The sequence below is a fragment of the Pongo pygmaeus genome, chromosome 8, assembly GCF_028885625.2.
Source record: "Pongo pygmaeus isolate AG05252 chromosome 8, NHGRI_mPonPyg2-v2.0_pri, whole genome shotgun sequence".
Lineage (NCBI taxonomy): Eukaryota > Metazoa > Chordata > Mammalia > Primates > Hominidae > Pongo > Pongo pygmaeus.
Window position 1 is genome coordinate 25,334,864 of NC_072381.2, and position 19,725 is coordinate 25,354,588.

Genomic DNA, 19,725 nt, shown 5'->3' on the forward strand with positions numbered 1-19,725 from the left:
GACTCTGCCTCAACAACAACAACAACAAAAAGATGGAGTCACTTTTATCTCCACGTGGAGGAACTCTTAAAAATTCTACAGGATCAACAGGTGTAAATAAGGGATTTACACCTGTCTTGGGATCCCCCTACTTACAGGAAGTACTCATGAGGAATCTGTCTGAATTTTTTTTTTTTTTTTTTTTTTTTTTTTTGAGACAGAATCTTGTTCTGTCACCCAGGCTGGAGTGTAGTGGTGTGATCTTGGCTCACTGCAACCTCCGCCTCCTGGGTTAAAGAGATTCTCCTGCCTCAGCCTCCTGAGTAGCTAGGATTACAGGCATGTGCCACCACACCCAGCTAATTTTTGTATTTTTAGTAGAGATGGGGTTTCACCATGTTGGCCAGGCTGGTCAAGAACTCCTGACCTTAGGTGATGCACCCTCCTTGCCCTCCCAAAGTGCTGGGATTACAGGCGTGAGCCACTGCACTGGCCTCTCTCTGAAAGGTTTATTAAAGAATTGTGCATTTTCCCCTATAGAGGCAAATAGAAAGTCTGCTTCCATCTATCAGGTCCACACGCAGTCATAAGATAATCGTTCACATGAAATTTTTAAATGTCTTGATTCCTATTTGGGTATTATTGGTTCAAAGTAAAAGGTGAAATATAAAAACAGACTCCAAATGGAGAGATAGGTTGGGGCCAGGTTGTGAAGGGCTTTGAATGCCATATTGAGGGGTCTCCACTTAATCCTGTCTGTAAAAAGAAACTGCCAGAGGGGGATGGATGCAAAATGACCTGTGGCTTATGCATACCACCCTGGAGATGGTGTTGAGAATGGGTGAGTGTAACAAACACATTGGTAGTGGCGACGCTTTTGGTGGAAAGTCCAACGAGACCGTGGTCCAGGTGACAGTGCTGGGAAGCTGAGTGAGAGCAGCAGCAGAGGTCACAGGGAGAAGAGATCGTATTTAAAAGACAGTGTGGAGCTAGAATCAATAACACTCAGTGAATTACTGTATATGGGGAATGAAGAAGAAGAAGGAATCAAAGATGGACTCACAGTTCTCAAAAGATTGAGTAGGTGAAGGGCAATGCTATTATCCTCGATCAGGGACACGGGTAGACGAATGAGATTAAGGACAAGGTAACTTCTATGTTTTAAATAAAGTTTAAAGAATGTAGCTGGATGTGGCGGCTCACGCCTGTAATCCCAGCACTTTGGGAGATTGAGACAGAAAGCTCGCTTGAAGTCAGGAGTTCAAGACCAGCCTGGACAACATAGGGAGACCTCGTCTCTATTTTAACAATGACAGAAACAAAAACAAAAACAAAAAGAAAGAAAGAAAGAAAAAGAAATGGAAAGAAAAAATAAAGAATGTATATGATACGCCAGGGTTTTGCTGGCATTTTATTTATTATCTCAATCTTAACAGTTTTCTGAAGTAGGCCTTGTCATTACCTCCATTTAAAAAAATCTTAAAACATTTTAAATTGACAAATAATAATTTGTACATATTGATGGGGTACATAGTAATTCTTTGTGTTGGGAGTATTCAACAGCCTCCTTCTAGCTATTTGAAACTGCATAATGTTTTACTGTTAACCATAGTCATCCTACAATGGAATAGAACACTAGAACTTATTCCTCCTTTCTAGTGGTAATTTTGTATCCTTTAATAAATCTCTCCCTATCCCTTTCTTTCCCCTACCCTTCCCAGCCTCTGGTATTCTTTTTTTACTTCTATGAGATCAACTTTTTTTAGCTTCCACTATGAGTGAGTACATGCAGTATTTAACTTTCTGCTCCTGCCTTATTTCACTTAACGTAATGTCCTCCAGTTTTATCCATACTGTAGCAACTGACAGGACCTCATTCTTTTTTATGGCCGAGTAGTATTCCATTGTGTATACACCACATTTCCTTTATTCTATCATTTGTTGTTGGACACCTGGGTTGATTCTATATCTTGGCTGTTGTGACTATTACTGCAATAAACACAGGGGTGTAGATGTCTTGTTGACATAAGGAAAGCATAGAGAGGTTGTGTGCTTCACTCTGGCCACCCAGCTAACAGATGGTAAAGATGGAACATGAAGCCAGCAAGGGCTCCCACTCTTTATCATTGTGCCTTTCACTCAGAGATGAATTTTAAAAGTGTGAGGTGGCAGCAACTCTGGAGCTATCTGATTATTGGTATACATTTGACAGAGGCAAAGCTTGTTCCTTTTCTGGTTTTTAAAAATAATTTTCTCTATTTTATTTATTTTATTCTTTTTTTTTTTTTTTTGAGATGGAGTCTTGCTCTGTCACCTAGGCTACAGTGCAGGCGTGATCTCAGCTCCCTGCAACCTCTGCCTCCTGGGTTCAAGCAATTCTCCTGCCTCAGCTTCCCAAGTAGCTGGGACTACGGGCACCCACCACACCCAGCTAATTTTTGTATTTTTAGTAGAGACGGGGTTTCACCATGTTGGCCAGGCTTGTCTTGAACTCCTGACCTCAAGCAATCCACCCACCTTGGCCTCCTAAAGTGTTGGGATTACAGGCGTGAGCCACCGCGCCTGGTCTGATTTGTTTTTATTTTCCTTCTATGTAGGTGTGAGTATCTCTTAAGGCTTGATACAGAGCCCCACGCTCTTCTCTTCCTAGGTTGTATCTACATTCTGGCTGCAACCATCACCCCATCCACGGGATGACTCCAGAGCATTTATCTCTGTCCTTGACAATTTCTCTAAATGCCTGTGACACATCTTCAGCTGCCTGTGAAACAGTCCCAATTGCAAGGCCGCTGCCATCAAAATACTCAAGCCCTTATGAAGGATCTGTAATAGCCAGCTGTGTTAATTTAGAAAAGACACCTCTTCAGAGCTTCGCTTTTCTATCTGTCAGAAAAGGTGGTTTAAAGTAGATCTACAGTCTAAGACTTTAAGGCTTGGAAGGACTAACTGTTGGCAGAACCTCCTTCCTTTGCCTAAAGTTCCTATAGTTGTAACTTGTGCTGCCCAATACAATTTAATTTAAATTTAATTAAAAGTATATATGATTAAAAATTCCCTCCCTCAGTCTCACTAGCCACTTTCAAATGCTCAGTGGCCACATGTGACTGGTGGCTACCACAACAGACAATGCTGATAGAGAACATATTCATTATTGCAGAATGTTTTATTGGATATTTTTGTAATTTAAGCAACTATCAGGTCTGTATTAGTCAGGGTTCTCTAGAGGGACAGGACTAATAGGATAGACGTATATATGAAGGGGAGTTTGTTAAGGAGAATTGACTCACACGATCACAAGGTGAAGTCCCATAATAGGCTGTCTGAAGCTGAGGAGCAAGGAAACCAGTCCAAGTCCCAAAAGTAGGGACTCCAACAGTGCAGCCTTCAGTCTGTGGCAGATTGCCTCAGAACCCCTGGCAAACCACTGGTATAAGTTCAAGAGTCCAAAAGCTGAAGAATTTGGAGTCCAATGTTCAAGGATAGGAAGCATCCAGCATGGGAGAAAGATGGAGGCCAGAAGACTCAGCTAGTCTAGTCCTTCCAGGTTCCTCTGCCTGCTTTATCCTAGCCACGCTAGCAGCTGATTGGATGGTGTCCACCCAGATTGAGGGTGGGTCTGCCTCTCCCAGTCCATTGACTCAAATGTTTATCTCCTTTGGCAACATCCTCACAGACACACCCAGGAACAATACTTTGCATCCTTCAATCCAATCAAGTTGACACTCAATATTAACCATCAGGTCTAAAGCCAAAATGTTTACAGCTATCATATCCAAAGCCTCCCCATTCACTCCCCAAATTTTTTTTTTTTTTTGAGATGAAGTCTTGCTCTGCCACCCAGGCTGCAGTGAAGTGGTGCAATCTCGGCTCACTGCATCTTCTGCCTCCCAGGTTCAAGCGATTCTCCTGCCTTAGCCTCCCGAGTAGCTGGGATTATAGGCACCCACCACCACGCCTGGCTAATTTTCATATTTTTAGTAGAGATGGGGTTTCATCATGTTGGCCATGCTGGTCTCAAACTCCTGACCTCCAGTGATCCACCCGCCTCAGCCTCCCAAAGTGCTGGGATTACAGGCATGAGCCACCATGCCCGGTCCCCATTCACTCAAATTCTATTTTCCCTGTATCTCATAGTAGCGGGTAACATTATTGTTACGGACTGAAATGTGTCCCCTTCAAATTCATATATGGAAGCCTTAACTCCCAACGTAACTATATTTGAAGATAGGGCCTCTAAAGAACTTTTAACCTATAGATTAAAAGACAGTGGGTCCCTAATCCGACAGGTTGTTCCTCAGCAGGCTCCTGTGGCTGAGAATATCCCTATGCAGAGAAATGCTGGAACCTATTAGGGCATACTGGAACTCTCTGTCATGACCTCTGTCAGGGCCAGGGCTTGGGGGAAACAAGTCACCCTAGGCACAATTTAAGGATTGTGGACTTGCTGAGCTGCACTTGCACAAATCTGAGAACAAGTTTTGACCTTGACATCTGGGACGGGCCTTGGGGATAAGCTTGGGGCACCAACAGTGTTCCTCATTGTCCCATGGCCTTTTTAACACTTATTACAATATATTCTGCTTTATATTATAGTTGTCTCTGTGTAGGCCTTTCCCCTTAATAAATTTTAAGTTTCTTGAGAGCAGAAACTTATTGTCTTTCTAATCTTTCCTCTCCAACTGCTTAGTCACTCAAAAGAAATGGTTATGATGTTGAATTCCCTCTATCGTTGGCCTATCTCTGTAGTGGAAAGCTTCCAGTCCATTTCCCCATTCCGAGTTTCATCCTAAACCAGCAGAAATAATATCTCTAAAAGATTTGGAAGGACCAGATGTGGTGGCTCATGCCTGCACTCCCAGTGTTTTGGAAGCCAAGATGGGAGGATCACTTGAGGCCAGGAGTTTGAGACCAGCCTAGGCAACACAGAAGACCCTGCCCCTGTGAAAAAATACAAAAATTAGCCAGGCATGATGGCCTGTTTCTGTAGTCCCAGCTACTTGGGAGGCTGAGGCAGGAAGATTGCTTGAGCCCAGGAGATAGAGGCTGCAGTGAGTCATGATCACACCACTGCCCTTCAGCCTGGGTAACAGAGTGAGGCCCTGTCTCTTAAAAAAATATTTGAAGATGAAAGAGAGTCAATGCAGGAACAGGTGCAGGGATAGCAATTCAGAAATCAGAGCTAGAGCAGTGGTTCTCAAAGTGTGGCCCCTGGATGCAGTGCATCATCTTCCTCTTGGAGGGCCTCCCAGGCTTCACCTGAGACTTACTGACTCAAATTCTGGGAGTGGGGTCCACAATTTATATTTTTATAGGCCCTTCAGGTAATTCTGAGCTAGAGAATGATAAGGTAGTGAATCAACCTTAGGGCTGGAAACGATTTCTTGGAGTTAGCCGGAGGGAAGAATCTGTAACCTTAGGATATCAGTCTTGTTCAGTAGCAGAGCTGAGCAAGACTGACCTTGGGGAATGTGGTTCTATTAAAAAAAATCGAACTCTGAAATGCTTTCACATTAAAGAGAAGGGTTTAGTTTGTGGAGATTTCAATCTGTTGAATACAAACTAATAGAATGAAATAGATCCTGAAGGAACTGAAGCATGTCAGAGGATGCTTGAGCTGGGACAAGCCTGCCTAGAGGAGATCCAAATGTCAGAGCACACACAAAAGCACAGCAAAGGACCAGAACTTGACACAGGTATCCATTTCTTGCAAAAAATATAGATTGTCTTCAGTTTATTTCCTGTAAAGACACAGAAAAAATCATGGCGTTTGAGAGACTGAGACAGTGGTCACGTTTAAGATTATGAGCATCAGAGAGAATAGAGAAATTTACATGGCAGTCTTCACGTAGAACTAGGAATACAATGAAGCCAGGAAAATTCATGCCAGGCTTATTCAGGTGGGGAAATGGACTTTTCCCAGGTAGTAAGCCTTGTATTAGCCAGAGTTCTCCAGAAAAACAGAATTAAGAGGATATGTGTAGATGTGTGTGTGTGTGTGTGTGTGTGTGAGAGAGAGAGAGAGAGAGAGATGACGGAGAGAGATTGAAATTTATTTTAAGGAATTGGCTGATGCGATTGTGGAAGCTTAGTGAATCCAAAATCTGCAGGTAGGTTGGCAGGCTGGAGACTCAGGTAGGAGTTGCAGTTTGAGCTTCAGGGCAGTCTGGAGAATTCCTTCTTGCTTGGGGAAAGTCAGTCTTTGTTCTATTCAGGCTGTCAACTGATTGGATGTGGCCCACCCACATGTTGAAGAGCAATGTGCTTTACTCAAAGTCTACCAATTTTAATGTTAGTCTCATCCAAAAAAATCTCCTCCTCAAGAATAATGTTTGACCAAATATTTGGGCACCATGGCCCAGCCAAGCTGACATATAAAATTAATCATCACAGGCTTGTACACAGGAAAGCTTCCTGCTACCAGGCTGGGGGAAGTGGTGCCAGTGAGGTGGTGTGCTGCTACTGCACTGAATAAGGGGAGTACAGATCTGATGGGGAGCTGCTCCCTAAAGGATACACTACTTTATTCACTTTCAGCTTATTTTAACTCATAAACTAATATTCTTGTTAGAGGAGAGGGATGAATTATATGAATTTTGACTATAAACAAAGTAATAATTACTTCTCTCCCTCTCTCTCTCTTTTTTTTTTCTTTTGAAACAGGGTCTCGCTCTGTTTCCCAGGTGGGAGTGCAGTGGTGCCAACGTGGCTTACTTCAGTCTTGACCTCCTGGGTTCAAGCAATCCTCCTGCTTCATCCTCCTGGGTAGCTGGGACCACAGGCATACATCACCATGCCTGGCTAACTTTTTTTTTTTTTTTGGTAGAGATGGGGTCTTGCCATGTTGCCCAGGCTGGTCTCAAACTCCTGAACTCAAGTAATCCTCCTGCCTTGGCCTCACAAAGCACTGGAATTACAAGCATGAGCTGCCATGCCTGGCCTAATTATTTATTTTAAAAAGTGTATTTATTATTTTTGTATTTCTAAAAGTCGATATTAGATCCTGAGGGAAAAGTATAAATATAAAAACAAAATAAAACAAAAAAGATATATCATACTTGTACATATTTTTGGCCTACATGTAATATTTTCATACGTGTATACAATGTGGAATTATCAAATCAGGGTAATTGGGATATCTATTATTTTAAACATTTATCTTTTCTTTGTAGTGTGAACATTACACTTCTCTTCTAGCTATTTTGAAATATACAATAAATTATTGTTAACTATAATTTCCTCACTGTGCTATTGAATACTATAATTTATTCCTTCTATCTAATTATATTTTTGTACCCATTAACCAACTTATTGTTTGAGACACTGTATCTACAATTTTAATTTAATTCGCACCACCATTCTCTCATTCAAGGCTGTTCCAATTTCTAGGCCCTCTGCTTCAGCATAATCTGATTGCTTCTCAGGTGTTTCTTCATTCCTCTTTATATATTTTGACTCTAATTTTTTTTTTTTTTTTTGAGACGGAGTCTCACCCTATCGCCCAGGCTGAAGTGCAGGGGCATGTTCTTGGTTGGCTCACTGCAAACCCTGCCTCCCAGGTTCAAGCAATTCTCCTGCCTCAGCCTCCCGAGTAGCTGGAATTATAGGCACCCGCCAACACACCCAGCTAATTTTTGTATTTTTAGTAGAGATGGGGTTTCACCATGTTGGCCAGGCTGGTTTCGAACTCCTGACCTCAAGTGATCCACCCACCTCAGCCTCCCAAAGTGCTGGAATTACAGGCATGAGCCACTGTGCCCAGTCATCTATTTACTATAAAAATTAACAGGAATTTAGACTATTCCATTTTTTGTTATTATGAATAATACTAGTACAATATTACAAAAACTAGGACATTGACAATATTTTACATCTGGCTTTATGATACTTTTCTATCCCATCCTCATAACTTACCCCACCCAAGGAGCTCAGCCACCTCCCTGAATCCTGTGTTTATAATTTCCTTGCTTTTGTTTTTATAAGTGTGAGTATCCCATAGTTTATTTAACTGTTCTCCTGTTGATGAGTCTTTAGATTGTTTTCAGGTTTTTGCTATTTAAATAGTAATGTTACTAACATTCTTGTACATATCACAGGGTATATATGTGCAAGAGTTTCTTTCGGGTATATATCAAGAATGAAAGTACTCAGTCATAGAGCTCAGCTTTGCATGGGAGATGAACATTTTTATGCAAGTGTTTTGGTGTATACATATACTCATTTCTGTTGAGAACATTCCTAAAACTGGCATACATGCATGCCTTAGTTCATTCAGGCTGCTATACCAGAATACCATAGATGAGGTGGTTTATCAACACAACAACAGAAATTTCTTTCTCACTGTTCTGAAGGCTGTGAAGTCCAAGTTCAAGGCCTGAACGGATTTAGTGTCTGCTGAGAGTCCACTTCTTTGCTCATAGACAGGGTCTTTTGACAGTAATTTCACTTGCTGGAAGGGGCAAGAGAACTCTCTGGGGTATCTTTTATAAGGGCATTAATCCCATTCATGAGGGCTGTGCACTCATGACCAATCACCTCCCAAAGTCCTCATCTCCTAATACCATCATATTGGGGGTTAGGATTTCAACATAAGGATTTTATAGAGACACAAACACTCAATCTATAGCAATGCACACACTCAATTTTAATAGATTATGTCAAACAAGTCTCCACAAACTGTGTCGGAGCATTCCAGTTGCTCAACATTCTCATCAACACTTGGTACTGTCAGTCTTGCAATTCTGGTGGGTTTGAGTATTTTACTGTGGTTTTAATTTGCTTTTCTCTGAGTACTAGTATGTTTAGATTCCCTTTCACGTGGCCATTATGAAATCCTTTTGGGAGAAATGGCTGTTCAAGTCTCTTGCTGTTTTCTCTATTTTCTCTATTGGGTTGTCCACCTTCTTTTTTTTTTTTTTTTTTTGGTCTTTATTTTTATATTTGGGATACAGGTCCGTTGTAGATTATAGATATTGTACATATCTTCCCTTATTACATGGCTAGTCTTTTCACTCTTAGTGGTATCCTTTCATAAAATTTGTTAAGTTTTAATGTAGTTGTATTTATCAGTCTCTTCTTTCATGGTTAGTGATTCTGTGTCCTGTTTAAGAACATTTTTTTTTCTACTCCAAAGTCATAAAGATTCTGTTATGTCAGAAGCTCTCTTAGAAACTTTATGATCTTATCATTCACTTTTAGATGACATCTGGACTAGAAGTGGTTGTATGTAAGGTGTGAGCTAGGGTCAAGACTAATCTTTTCTATAAGTGTTTCAGGTCAAGATTCCCAGGAAACAGAATCTGGAACACTGAGATTTGTATGCAGTTTTACTGGGGTAAAACTCTCAGGCAGAACCTAAGAGGGAGTGAAGGAAGCAGAATTGGCACTTACACCAGAAGGATGGGGGGAGAAGTTAAGCTGTAGTGATACCATTGCAATGGTGACCTAAACTAGTCCCAAGGGGAGATCTGGAGCCAGAAGTGTCCTTCAGAGACCAATCTAGGCAAGGGGCCAGGACTTTGAACCTATGCATCAGACAGTTGTTGGATACGGGCTACCCTCAGGGAGAGAGTATCATGCTGGATGAAGCAATTTTCTTTGGCTAAGAGAAGTTCCAGAGAGGGATGCAGCTCCAAGCCATCTGCAGCCCACTTTTCCAGCAACTGGGAAGATGAGTGCCTCACTGCTGAAGGTGGATCTATGTAATTCAGTGGACTAAGAATCACGTATTGAAAAGATTATCCTATTCCCACTGTTCTGCAGAGCCACCTTTGTCGCAGATCAAGTGACCATATACGTGGGTCTGATTTTGAACTCTATTCTGTTTTATTGGTTTCTTTGACAATCCTTGAGCCAATACCACAATGTCTCAATTACTGCAGCTTTACCAAAAGTGTCAATATCTGGGAGTTTAAGGACATTTTTTTTTTCCAGATTGTCTTGTCTATGTGAGGCTCTTTGCATTTCCATTTAAGTCCCAAAATCATCAGCCATAAGAACATCTGCTGGGTTTTTAGATGGGCTTACATTAAATGTATAGATTCAATCAGAAGAAAGTAGACACTTTTGCAGTATTGAGTCTTGTATTTCATCAACATCATCAATTCCTCCCTTATTTGGTCTCTTTTAATTTCACTAAATAATATTTTATAGTTTTCTGTGCAGTCTTTGCAAATCTTTTTTGACACCACTCTAAACGTTTTTTTTTTTTTTTTTTTTTTTTTTTTTTTTTTTTTGAGATGGAGTCTTGCTGTGTCACCCGGGCTGCAGTACAGTGGTGCATTCTTTGCTCATTGCAACCTCTGCCTCCTGGGTCCAAGTGATGCTTCTGTCTCAGCCTCCCAAGTAGCTGGAACTATGGGCATGCACCACCATGCCCAGCAATTTTTTTTTTGTATTTTTATAGAGATGAGGTCTCACCATGTTGGCCAGGCTGGTCTTGAACTCCTGGACTCAAGTGATCTGCCCTCTTCGGCCTCCCAAAGTGCTGGGATTACAGATGTGAGCCACTGCACACAGCCTAACTTTTTTAAACAAATATTTCAACTTTAAACTATATTGGTATAATATACATTGATATATATGATCTAATATGCATATTAATATAACTAATTTTTGTATATGCACATGCATCTAGCAACCTTGTTAAACTCATTTATTAATTCAAATAATTAATATGTAGATTATTTTGGATTTTATGCAAACACAGTTATGTTGCCATTGGATAATTGCAATTTTATATCTTCTTTTCAACTCTTTATATCTTTTAATTTCATTTTCTTACTTTAGAAACTCTGAAACAATGATGAATAAAATATCCAGCTTAATAGCTGTAGTAGGTAATTATAACAAAACTTATTTAGCCAATGTTGGATTGAAAGACATTTAAATTGGTCCACGGTTTTGTCATAAACAATGTGGCAGTGAGCATCCTTTTCACATATATCTTATGCAGTTGTGTCATTCATTCCTTAGAATGAATTCCTGGGTTTGTTGGAACAATCTAGTCAATTAAACACATATAAAGTAAATAAAATACATCTTAAAAACAAGCATATGTAGCTGTCAGACAACAATGTATTTTCTTAGTACTTCTCTTTTCAGTTATAGTGGGCTCACACTTGTAGAGAAAGAAGTCTTCCATCTTGAAATATAAATCTAGAAAAAAAGATTTTGGGAGATGTGAATATATTTGTCCCTTCATATTTCTGCTCTAAGGTACCCATGGCTTCCTGGGATTCTAACATCTTATTGTATTTTTTAAAAAAAATCTCTTTCATAATTTCAGAACTGCCTAATCTCTTGATTGGAAGAAAAATATTTTTTCCAACATTTTCTTTTGATATTGCAAAAAGAAAGCAGAAAGAAGTGGGGGTGGGGGTTGGGGAAGAGAGAGAGAGAGAGAGAGAAGGAGACAGAGAGAGAGAGAGAGAGAACTAAAGGAAAAAATAAAGTATAGACAAATTTTTGAGACTTTAATTTCTCCACTCTTTCATTTCAAGTTTGTAGATGGTAATTCATTGTCTCAGGGCTGGCGTGTGGCAGGTAGAAAGCAGAACCATCTGCAAGATGTTCCTGGCTTTGTTTCAAAAAGTCTGATCCTAATGAGAACAAATTCCCCAAGAAAGTTCCCCTGGTCTGATATTAGAAGTGGTTCACAATCCGTCAGGTTTAGTGGCTCACACCTATAATCCCAGCACTTTGAAAGGCCCAGGTGGGAGGCTCATTTGAGCTTAGGAGTTTAAGACCAGCCTGAGCAACACAGGGAGATCCTGTATCTGCCAAAATTTTTTAAAAAATTAGCTAGGCATGGTGGTGTGTACCTGTGGTCCCAACTACTCGGGAGGTTGAGGTAGAAGGGTCCCTTGAGCCCAGGAGGTTGAGGCTGCAGTGAGCTATAATCATACCTTTGCATTCCAGCCTGAACAATAGAATGAGAACCTGTCTCAAAAAAAAAAAAAAAAAAAGAAGAGTTTTGTAATCTCAGAGCAACAGTGACCCAGGCCTTGATTACTGACAGTGTCTCAGGGAGGCAGCAAGATCTAAAGAAGAATGTTGGTAGGTGGGGATCATAGTAGGGCTGTCAGATAAAGTGCAGCATGTCTAGTTAAAAAATTTATATAAATGCTGAATAATTTGTTTAATTTTTTTTTTTTTTTTTTTTGAGAGGAGTCTCTTTCTGTCACTAGGCTGGAGTGCAGTGGCGCGATCTCAGCTCACATCCGACTCCCTGGTTCAAGCAATTCTCCTGCCTCAGCCTCCCAAGTAGCTGGGATTATAGGCATGTGCCACCACGCCCAGCTAATTTTTGTATTTTTAGTGGAGACAGGGTTTCACCATGTTGGCCAGGATGATCTTGATCTCCTGACCTCCTGATCCACCCGCCTCAGCCTCCCAAAGCACTGGGATTACAGGAGTGAGCCACCATGCCCGGCCATTTGTTTAATTTTTTAAATTCATTATTTATTTTTTTACTCTGTCAAGTTTCTGGAAAATACTTTATTTAAAAAGAATTTTTTTCCAATTTTTAAAATTGTTTGTAGAGATGAGACCTCACTATATTGTCAAGGCTAGTCTCAAACTCCTGGCCTCAAGTGATCCTCCTACCTCTCCAAAGTGCTGGGATTACAGGCATGAGCCACCACACCTGGCCAATAATGAATAATTGTTTAGTATGTCTCAAATATTTCATGAAACATACTTATGCTAAAGTATTATTTATGTATTTGAAATCCAAATTTAACTGGACATCCTGGGTGTTTGTTTGTTTGGTTTTTGCTAAATCTGGCAATCCTAGCTTACAGGCACCTCAGAGTTCAGCTTTGCACGGGACAGAGATTCCTGTGGCCCATGCGTGGCCTGGCACACATCGAAGAACTACTGGGTCTCGGTCTATACAATCAAGGGCAGTTTATATCTTAGTGGTAAACAGCATGGCTAGATCCCGATGACTATGCCCCCATGCTTTGCCACCATGTGAAGCCCGAGAACCCGAGTCCAGTCTGGTATAGGGCAGGCAGATCTTTCCAGAATGGTTGAGGCTGAATTTCTGATTTGCTCATTCAGATGAAGTATTAAAGTAAAAATTTAGCTTCTAGAATATTTAAAGCCATACTCCATATACATCCGAGTTTGTTAACCGAGATTTTTGCTTACAATTATTCGAAAGCAAAAAACAAAAACAAAAACAAATTTGGAGTTTCAAAATCTCGGTGACTGGCACTTGACTCTTGTCCAATGCTCAGACCTCAAGAAAAAGCACTGTTTGCATTGAACAGGAACAGAACGGGCACAGTGGCTCACGCCTGTAATCCCAGCACTTTGGGAAACTGAGATGGGTGGATCACCTGAGGTCAGGAGTTCAAGACCAGCTTGGCCAACATGGTAAAACCCTATCTTTACTAAAAATACAAAAATTAGCTGAGCGTAGTGGCGGGTACCTGTAGTCCCAGCTACTTAGGAGGCTGAGGGAGGAGAATCGCTTGAACCCTTCCGGAAGTGGAGGTTGCAGTGAGCCAAGATCGCGCCACTGCATTCCAGCCTGGACAACAGAGTGAGACTCCATCTCAAAAAAAAAAAAAAAGATTCAGGATGGATGCATGGTCTTGGTCCCCTACTCCTGTGTCTGACTGTGTCCTCACATGGTTCCCCTGTGTTCCCTGTGTTCCTTCTGAGTTGCAGAGTACCTGGTATGAGAGATCTGCCCAGCCCAGGCTCAGAGGGCATGTGCCTAGCCTACCCTGCCCAGTAACAGGCAGTACTCCTGCATGCCACCTCAGAGCCATCCAATGGCGGTGGGAGGTATGAATCAGTCTTGGTCATAAAGAATGTGGCCAGCAGGACTGAATGGGGTCCTCATTCAGCTTTGTGTGTAGGAGGTGAAAACCACCCCCAAGTCACACATATTGTTAATTGTTAGAATTTCGACTCCAACTTGGACATGGCCCCTCTGTCTAGTGCGTTCAGCTAGGAGCAGTAGCAAGGACTTTTCTTTTCTTTTCTTTTCTTTTTTTGCCCCTAGGACTTGGAAGCCTAGCCTGAAGGCAACCAGGTGGTTTTCTTGGCTATTTTTCCCCCAGGCTCACACCCTAAACTTGGAATTTCATGCCTTATCACTTTTATGGCAAGAAAAAAACCACAAAAGCCAAACCCAACCAGGAAGAGATAATTCATGAATTAAAACTTAAGCTCTTAGAAGGAAGAGCTAGAATGACCAGGCTGAACTGCCCACTTCATGGTGCATTTTCCCTTAGCTCCCTCTGGTTTCCTTTGACCTTTGATTGGAGGCTGTTTTTAATTGATTTGTTTTAGTGACGATGTGGTTGGGGTGAAGGTAGGAAGCGATTTCCTCACTAAGAAGGGGGTCCTGGGCCCATATTTTTACTTCAGCTGCTCAAATGACAAGTTTAAATAAGGAAAAAGATTCCAAAAAAGGAATTCAGGTAGGTATACTATGCAGAGATAAGATGTTTTATTGATTAAGATGGATTGATTTTTAAATTTTATCTTCTGCACTCTTAATGCCTAAAAGCCTACCCCTTAGTGCTATGGTCCAGTACTGTCCTGGTCCTTGTCCTATATCTGCCTTCCTCATAGAAGGGAGTAGATGTGAGGGTGGGGAAACCCAGCTTCCTTCCTAGACATTGTAATACAACGCCAAAAAACTGAAGAAGAAGATAACTTTATCATAATTTTCAAAAGCTCTGTCCTGGCTGTTAGGAATTCAGTAATTCACAAGTCATTTGGCTATGTTGATACCTATTCCTGGGCATTTTTTTTTTGTCTGAGAACTACTCTTTTCCTCACCTTTGAGTCAATATTAGAGACAAACTTATCAGTGATCAAGAAATTACTGTATAAAATCTAAAATCATTTGCCTATATTTAAGAGACATTCTGTGATCTGGCCTTTCCGACTTCAATTCTTAATTTACTTGGGATGAGTAGTAAAAAGTATGAGTACTAAAAAGTAAAAGTCTTAGGCAAATACTTGGACTAAATTTTATTAGTTACTGAAAGTACAACTGTTTTTCTAGATTGCTTACATATCTAGCTGCCCTTCCTACCAGCTCCCACTGAAGGGCTGCTCAGTTTCACAGTTTCTTGATGTCTAAATAAATAAATAAATACAAAAACAAAACCCACAGTAATAATTTCTCTTGCTGTTAATCTATTATGAGACCAAGGTCTGACCTCATGCCTTTGACTTCTAAATGAACACCGAAATCAGCCTCTCTAGGGTATCTAACTATTTCTTCTTCCAAAAGAACTTCAAGAAAGTACTGTGGGAAGTCATCCTTCCCTGAGCTCATACCTTTAATCCTTTTTACAGAATGACGACCAGAAGAGTGGCCTGTGACCTCCTTCTGTCAGAGGAGAAGCTCATTAACTTTATCTTTTCTCTTTCCCATCATTGGTCTGAGGGAATCTCAGAAATAACTATTATTGTCAATGAATTGCAAATGAATGAGTATTTATATCTAGCTTTCAGGTGCCATAATTATCATAATGTATTATTAAATGTGCCAGATTAAATTTGGTAAACGATACGTCTTCTCTAATTTCTGCATTACTGTTTATTTGTGTTTTAAAATCCAGGAACATTTCATGTGGGACCAGGCTGTGCTGCCATTGATCACAACTGGCTTTCTGGAGAATTCCACTGTGCTTCTGTGATCTCGCTGTGGGCCTCATGCTGGAAGCTCTGCTCCTCTCCCAGTGGGGACTCCGCTTCTCATTTCCTGGGCCTTCTGTTCATGATTTATGGATGAGACAGAGGATGATGTTGGCTCCATCTGGAAAGTGGGTCAGCCAGTCTTTGAGGAGACACCTTGGAGGCCTAGGAATAGTGCTCTGGATACAGATGACGTAAGTTTACAGACAGATAGGAGAGTGAAGAAAAGACTTGACCCTCAGAAAGTGAAATTCAACTTCAGCCTGAAGTGGACCATTGCTCAAGATAAAGGCTCTGCAAAATGTACTGTAAATGATTCACAACTGTTATTAATGCAAAGATCCAGCTGAAAAAATACCCTGAAGAAAAATCCATCCTCATCTCAAATGCTACCCCCACAGGCCTACCAGAGCACAGAACTTTCCACAGGCAAATTGCTGGACCACTGGGCTAAGGACAGTAAGAAGGGCTGGCCGTGTTATTCAGGAGGCAAAGTGCGTTGGTGCCTATGGAGACATTTGTACCATTGGCTTATCAGATGTGTCAGCCCAGTGACTTGCAAAGGGTGAGGGGTGGTCATGTAGCCCATGAGACTCATTCATTTGGGGTCAAGACCACAGAAGAAATGGAAATTAATAATGATTTGTTTCCTTCATTTCCCTTCCCTTTCTGTTCCTTTCTTTCATTTCTTTAATTGACCTCCGGACCTCTGATTAACCATAATCCTTGGTTCCATACAATTTCATCATTGGTCCATTTATGATCTCATTTATTTAATTATTTTAAATAGGCACCATGAGTCCACCACCTAGTACAAAAACTAGGACATTGACAATATTTTACATCTAACTCTATAGTCCTTCCCTTTCTCATCCTCATACCTCACTCCACCCAAGGAGCTCAGCTACCTCCCAGGATCCTGTGTTCACAATTTCCTTGCTTTTGTTTTTAAAAGTGTGAGTATCCCACAGTTTATGTAACTGTTCTCCTGTTGATGAGCCCTTAGGTTGTTTTTAGGTTTTTCATATTTAAATAGTGATGTAGTAATATTATTGTACATATCACAGGGTATACCTTGTGTGAGAGTTTCTTTTGCATATATATCGAGATGGAAATTGCTCATAGAGTAGGTGAATACTTGACATCACAAGATAATGCAAATTATCTTCCGAAACATACTAATTTTACATTTCTACCAGCAGAGTACAAGACAGTTTATAGATCCACATCCCCTCCATTTTTCTCCATGTCCAATACCAATAACTTGGCATTATTGGACTTTTAACTTTTTGTCAGGCATGTAAGTTTCACTTGTATCTCACTGTGTTTTGATTTGCATTTCCACACTTAGTAATGAGGTTGAACATCCCTTTCATGTTTACTGGTCATATATGTTTCTTTTGTTTTGAAATTTCTGTTCATGTCTTCTGGTCATTTTTCAATTGGGATAAAAGTACTTTTATGCTGATATGTAGGAACAGTGATTTTTCTAAAGAATAAAAATCTTTCAAAATTTAAATTTAGTATTCTACTCCCAGATGGATTTACAGAAATGATTTTCACATTAATATTATTTCTATGCCAGGAAAATCCTATTTGCATCTAATATACAGGGAGTATTAATGGGAAACATTCATGACATTCTGAAAATTACGATCTTTTTAAACATTAATTAAAAATGTTTTTAATTGTGAGTACAAAATGGTTGCTTATATTTATCAAAATATGATGTTTTGAAACAGACATACAATGTATAATGATCACATTAGGGTAACTGGGGTATCCATAATCATAAGTATTTATCATTTTTTGTGTTAGGAACATTCCAATTCTACTCTTTCAGTTATTTAAAAATATATAATAAATTATTATTAACTGTAGTCATTCTATTGTGCTATCAAATGTTAAATCTTACTCATTCTATCTAATTGCATTTTTGCACCCATTAACCATCTCCACTTTATCCCCCACACCCCGCTATCCTTCTCGGCCTCTGGTAACCATCATTCTACTCTATGAGTTCAAATTTTAAATTTTAGCTCCCACATATGAGTGAGAACATGCAATATTTGTCTTTCTGTGCCTGGCTTATTTCACATAACATAATGACCTCCAGTTCTATCCATGTTGTTGCAAATGACAAGATTTCCTTCTTTTTTCTGGCCGAATAATATTCCACTATGTATGTTTACCATGCTTTCTTTATCCATTGAAAATTACAACCTTAAATTCAACAATTTTCAACCACGATGACCATCTCCACTCATCTTTAGGGCAAATCACCATCACCTCTTTCTTTGGCTACTTCAACAGCTTCCTAACTGGTTCTTCTGCTTCTTCTCCTACCCTCCCTCTTAAGTCTGTGTGGCAGCCCCTATGATTTTGTCACTCCTGGCAAAATCCCCCCATGACTTCCCATAAAGCCCTACATGATTTGATCCTTGCCTCCTCTTTCCATCCCTAATTCCCTGGCCTCCATCCATGCAGTTGTTGATGCTGTTCCTGGGATAGACTGAGCTTCATCCTGTTGACAGACCGAGTTTGATCAGCGCCTTTATGATGGTTATTTTTTTGCCAGGAAAGTTGTTCTCCTGGGTGTTCCTGTCCATTACTCTTCCACATCATTCACTTGTCTGCTCAGTGCTTCCTAATGAGAGGTGCCTTCCCTGACCACCAATCCCTACATATATTCTTATTTTACTGTATTTTTTTCAAAGCATTTATTACATCTTAAAATTATGTCATATTATTTTTCATTTGTTTATTGTTGTTCTCCTCTGTGGACTGCAAGCACCGTGATGGCAGAAATGTGACTGTTCACTGCTATATCACTTTCATCTAGAACAATTAGGTATCTTTTATCTAGAATGTCAAAGATGTTATCTAGACTAGGACTATGTCTGGCACACAGCTGATGCCCAATAGATATTTATTTGCTAAATAAAATAAAATAATAGATTATATAGATGAGGAGGCAACCAGAAGTTTCTTGTTTACATAAATGTTCACAGATAACATCCAATCAGGAAATATGAAACACATTATACAAAATGAGTTCATAAGAACTGAGATGATTCTAGAAAATCAAGTGAATTGTTGATTGAATTGTGAATTGTTGGGGGACTACTTAGAGTTGGTAGTTCTGATTTTAAAATAAAATTATTGGCCAGATGTGGTGGCTCATGCCTGTAATCCCAGCACTTTCAGAGACTGAGGTGGGCATATTTCCTGAGTTCAGGAGTTCAAGACCAGCCTGGCCAACATGGCAAAACCCTGTCTCTATTAAAAATACAAAATTAGCCGGGCGTGGTGGCGTGTGCCTGTAATTCCACCTACTCAGGAGGCTGAAGCAGGAGAACGACCTGAGCACAGAAGGTGGAGGTTGCAGTGAGACAAGATAATGCCACTGCACTCCAGCCTGGGCGACAGAGTGTGACTCTGTCTCAAAAAAAAAAAAAAAAAAAGTAAATAAAAGAAAATAAAATTATTGAGGTACATTTTATATATCACCACTTTCAAATGAAATGATTTTTAGTAATTTCACTGAGCTATTGTGTCTGGAATTTATTCCTTCTGGTGGGTTTTTGGTCTCACTGATTTCAAAAACGAAGCCACAGACCATGGCGGTGAGTGTTACAGTTTTCAAAGATGGTGTGTCAAGGAGTTCGTTCCTTCAGATGTTCAGATGTGTCTGGAGTTTCTTCCTTCAGGTGGGTTCGTGGTCTCGATGACATGGAAGGGGACCCAAGCAGGTTGCCGCTGCTGGCTGGGTGGTCAGCTTTTATTCCCTTATTTGGTCCCGACCACATCCTGCTGATTGGTCCATTTTACAGAGTGCTAATTGGTCCGTTTTTACAGAGTGCTGATCTGTGCGTTTACAAACCTTTAGCTAGACACAGAGTGCTGATTGGTGTGTTTACAATCCTTTAGCTAGACAGAAAAGTTCTCCAAGTCCCCACCTGACCCAGAAGCCCAACCGGCTTCACCTCTCACTGTCACCATTAATTAGTATTAGAACATCTTTTATCCCATCAATAAGATCCTTTTTACAGTTGAGTCTTGTCCTCATTTCTAGGC

General features: G+C 40.3%; 1 long non-coding RNA gene across 1 annotated transcript in view; it reads left to right on the forward strand.

Annotated features, from left to right (window-relative positions):
* Positions 1-17,164, forward strand: part of LOC129045162 (uncharacterized) — a 51,372-nt gene extending 34,208 nt beyond the window's left edge. The window contains exons 7-8 of the long non-coding RNA XR_008504906.1: positions 14,287-14,417; positions 15,573-17,164. This is a non-coding gene — a long non-coding RNA (uncharacterized LOC129045162). The remainder of the gene's footprint in view (positions 1-14,286; positions 14,418-15,572) is intronic.
* Positions 17,165-19,725: the final 2,561 nt, after the last annotated feature.